We start from the raw sequence: 4,857 nt of genomic DNA, 5'->3' as shown, positions 1-4,857 counted from the left end.
TGTTACAAACCCCCTTCACATAAAAAAGAACCATCTCTAGACAATGAGCAACATATTCGAGTTAAAAAACACAATTTTTATAAAAGTAATCATCATTTTCATATAATAAGGCACTATCTTTACATTAAATAGCACGGAATTAAAATTAGACTTTTGAACCCGCTTCCCTATGATAGACCATACAAATGAATCGTGGAAGTCTAATTCTAATAAGATATAGTTTCATTTGCACATTGCTTGCCACATGAATCAACTTTGTGCATTTCAATTAGGTGCAATCTTCATATGATATATATTTATTAGGTGTAATCTTCAAATAATATATCACCATCTTCACATAATTAAGCATCATCTACACATAATAATTAAAACACCATCTTGACATGATGAAGCACCATATTTACGCAGTACAGTTAAGGTGCGCAATGGAAATATCGATTATATTTTGTATTTAAAAATGTATTCGTAATCGGGATGGCTATTGTTTTTAGTACATTATTTATATCGGATAATTGTAATTATGATTAATGACTACATATTGAGGACGATTATACTTTATATTTAGACTAGTACGTGATGCGGCAGGCACGGGATTTTAGCACATTGACTTGAAGTATTGATGTTACATATAAATATCACTAGTGCAAGGGGAAAACAAAGTTAAATGTTCAAGTTTAGTATATAAATATTTTCAACACGCATTGCAGTTTCAAAAAATGCTGCGATCCTGTATAAATTCTTCAATTTCATTGTCAAAATTATACTTGTATGACCAAATGCTATATTTTTTGCTAGTCAGTGGCATGAAATATTGATATACACATGTAATTAAATTGTTCTTAAGATTTCATCAGGATCGCAACACTTTTCAGATACCTTAATACTTCTATAGTTAAAATGTAGAAGCTTACTTTGATCTATAGAGTGTATGTCCTTGCACTTAATCGATTTATTAAGACCCCCCACATTCCCTTCCGATGTACTTGCATACAAATATGAGGCAGTGTCAATTAAATACGTAATGTACAGAAAATGTATTAATAAAACAATGAAAAAGACATTAAATTCAAGTTATTGGCCCATAAAATATCTGTAAATAATATTTTATTTACTTAGAGAATACATACTTTGTTGAGAAAATATTACTAGATCTGTCTCTCACTGCATACAAACTACGTCACGTTGTAAGAAATGACGTCATATTGACAAGTGTATTGCGATCAGTGACTTGTTTATAACTTGTTATGTGGGATTTCACTAACGACAAAATAACACGCTGTAGTAAGTTTTTATGTAGTTTGATGATTTCTTATTGGTTAAATTGGCAGATAAACTCATTTTGTGGTATTTTAAAGAAATGCTGTATGACGTATATTGTGAATGATGTCATAGTCAAGTTTTCCCGTACAAATTTGGCTCCGCCTCCTTTTTGTAACCTTAACTGTGCTGCGTACATTAAATAATCACAGCATACTATGAAAATGCACCATATCTTCACGAAATAACCACATAAGTCAGCTATGGCGTTCCATACTTTTAATCCGTCCACGGCAAAAAATGTGTTGTTTATTGGTGCGTGTTATAGCTGTTTAATTTATTGCAACCTTAATAAAAAGTTTAGTATCATACGTACAATCCTGATCAAACAAATTTGAATACTATAATTTAAAGTGGATTTTTTTCAATAAGTTGAAAGTTGCTTTCAGTTAGGACTACCTTTCTGCAAAATTATATCCAAAATCTTTATCATGCAATGATATGCACTGTATATTTGTTTTTATTGACCTGTTCTTTTAATTGAAAGGATCCTCTGAAATCGATAACAAATAACTTCATAAATATTTAAGAACATACAATAAACTGCTAATCACCTAGTTATAAAAATTAAAATGTTGGTCAATTGGAAATTGCAAAGTATCCTCATAGGTACAAAAATCTTCAAAACTGAATAAAGGAAAATGTAAAAATTCAGTCAAGGAAATAATATTTCTGAAGTGTAGATGGAACTCTCTTTTGTTGGTCATTTACCTGTGTGAAAAGTATAAGGTATGTCCTTCTTACACTCTTCTGCTACAAATGCAAAAAAAAAAAAAAAAAAAAAAAAAATGCGAAATTCATGGACTTTGTGTCAGGGGTTCAGATCCTAGAAAATCCTCCCTTTTATTTAATTTGATCATCAAAACTAGCTATGAAATATTAAGTACGTTTCTCTGAATTGCGAAAAAGAGCTCAACCATATTCATCAATTGTAGAAATCTGAAAGTTTTTTGTAAGGTCTGCACTTTTGAGTGGAAATAGCCCTGTTTAAACTGACATATCAAGCTCTGGATTGTTGTTGAAAAACCTTTCTGATCTTTTCAGTTAATTTTGACAAAGAGAAATACTAAAAAGGCAGAAAATAAACCCATTTGAATTGTAAAGACTTTATTCAAAGTCTTTAAATCTTATGTCAAAGATTCATATAATTTGCTATTGATATTTATAACCATTAAGTTCTTTGAACAGATTTTCTGTTTATGAACACTCAGTATGAAGGAGTCAGGCAGCTCCTACTGCAGATTTGGTAGCCGTATGAACACGAACTCCGGCACCTAGAACGCGCGTAGCCGGACATTCTATCACATCTCTCCTGGCAATCTGTTAACAGGTCATAGCAGGCGCAGAAGCACTGATTACTCTGTAAGAAAGCCGGGCATCCTGCACAGCCGTTCAAAAATAGTCCCACTGAAAGTGTTAAAATGATTGCTTTCATCCTGAAGAACTGAAATATAAAAGGAGCATAATTCATGAAAAAAAAACGTAACTACATATATGCAGTTAGAAAAGAGAAAAATGCTTTTTGAAAAGAAAATCCAAGCGGAAAATGACGTCCAATGAAACGTTGCCTATTAATCATCATGCATTCAGAGGGTAGTTCCGAATTTACAACAAGAAAATTCATTTCTAGTATTGAAATAATTCACGGCTTGACCTCGTTGAGTGTCTTTCATGTATATCTGTTGAATTCTTATCTTCCATCAGTGAAAGAATTAGTCCTCAATCAGTTTTACACTGTAGAGAGACATTTTGCATCTTTCTTTAGTAAACCGCCTGATCGAGGATTGAAGGGGCTTCTTCACGGTTTTGATCAACTTTTATTTTTCTACATTTATTGTTTACAATGATTTATTTTAATTAATGCATTTCTAATGATTAAACAAACTTTGAGTTTCAATCAAAGAGTTATAAGCAAGATACAAAGCTCACAATTCTTGGTTTTGGCTCTTGTCATGTTTTTGTTTACATAGGTTCAATATACTTGTGAATGTTCCTATTCAAAAAGATTTTTTTTCTCTATCTACTACTTCGTTTTGAATACAAATAAACAGCTTCTAGCGTTTGTAACATTCATTTTTGGTCTAAATCTGAACATTTCCTCAACATCCACAATGTGAACAAAAATGACCCCAGCATTGTTCATGTTGTTTACAAAGCAAAGAATTGAGATCACTCTATCTCGCTTATATCTCGATGACTGACACTCAAATTTTCGTTGACTGTTGGAAATACCTTACTTAAGTATTGTAATCATTGAAAACGGAAAATTTGGACCAATAATGTATCCATGCCTCTTTAAAATACAAACAGCAATGGACTGTAGTTCACAAATTAACTTTGAACTCCCTTGTTTCTCGTATTAATTTTTCTTCATTGTGTGTTTTTGTTGTTTTTTCTAAGTAACAGATTGTCCCTGTTTATAATTTACACGAAAGAAATTTTAATTAAAATAATCATCATATTTGAAGTGTAAGGCTTGTGTATTGTTTGGCCAATTAAAGCATGTCATAAGAGTGCGGCAATAGTATATTTATTTATTATTTTTATTGAAAAAGTGTTAATAATTGATGTTTTTTTTCCAGTTTAAAAAAAATTAAGATAACTTTAATTAGTTTTAGCAAAAGAAGTTAACAAAAGATATTTCTTACCGTATTGTCTTCAATATTCTTGAACGTATGTTTACAGCAATTGAATTGTCTTTATATATATTTTCAGAAATGTGTCAAGTGTTCACTTCATAAAGTGAAGGATATAATATCAGGACACTTAAAGAGGCAATTATGTGACTGAACTGTGCATTAGAGCCGTATGAAAGGAATAACAATATGCTAAAAAGAAACTTAAAAACAAAATAAAAAACAGTAAACAAAAATTCTGTTGATTGGTTTGAGGGAAATGAAGACTTGAAATATGAGGATCAGTACTGCGTTTTACAAAGGAACTTACGACATATGTCAATCTCATTAAAATCAGACCCCTGATCTGCTCCTTTATTTTTTATTGTCGCTACACGAGGATCTAAAACCCTGCTTGAGGTCAACGATCACAGTGGTTACTTGCTCATGTTGCTTGAAGAAATAAAAATATATTCATTTAAAAAACAGGAGAGAAAAAAAAACAAAAAATGATCAGTCAAATATATCTTTCCAAATATCTCATTGTTTTTTTTTAAATTATGCACTTTGAAACTTTGAATTGCAACATATCTTTCAACATTAAATTTTACCTTTAATGACCAAGAAAACCAATTAGTGTTTGCACAATATTAGCATCAGACAAGAAAATAAGTATTGTTTCTTCATGTTTCTATTTTGAAGACTTTCAGACGGCTGTCCATCAGCATAAAGTCTTCCAATTTGGCGAAGTCCTTAAGGCATGGAACAAGTGAAAAAGATCTTTATGTGAAAATGATGGGAAAAAACCCCTATAAAGACCGGTGACGTGTTACAGATAGATACTTTGTTGTTGGAGCTTTTAACAACAGAACATTTGCTCCAGATGAAGAAGCTGCCATCTGTGATACACTTGGGGATTTCAATT

The 4,857-nt window shown here is 31.4% G+C and overlaps 1 long non-coding RNA gene across 2 annotated transcripts; it reads right to left on the bottom strand.

Annotated features, from left to right (window-relative positions):
• Positions 1-1,921: 1,921 nt before the first annotated feature.
• Positions 1,922-4,286, bottom strand: LOC134241512 (uncharacterized). 2 transcript variants are annotated; one of them, XR_009986679.1, is made up of 3 exons: positions 3,966-4,112; positions 2,029-2,761; positions 1,922-1,936 (listed from the first exon to the last, which is right to left on the bottom strand). It is a non-coding gene; the product is annotated as an uncharacterized LOC134241512 (long non-coding RNA). The 2 variants fall into 2 exon arrangements; XR_009986677.1 differs by lacking the exon at positions 1,922-1,936 and having other exon boundaries at positions 2,408-2,761; positions 3,966-4,286.
• Between the last annotated feature and the right edge of the window lie 571 nt (positions 4,287-4,857).

The sequence above is a fragment of the Saccostrea cucullata genome, unplaced genomic scaffold, assembly GCF_032062105.1.
Source record: "Saccostrea cucullata isolate Sc308-1 unplaced genomic scaffold, CSIRO_AGI_Scuc_v1 ctg13113, whole genome shotgun sequence".
NCBI lineage: Eukaryota > Metazoa > Mollusca > Bivalvia > Ostreida > Ostreidae > Saccostrea > Saccostrea cuccullata.
This window is presented reverse-complemented; position numbering and strand designations above follow the sequence as displayed.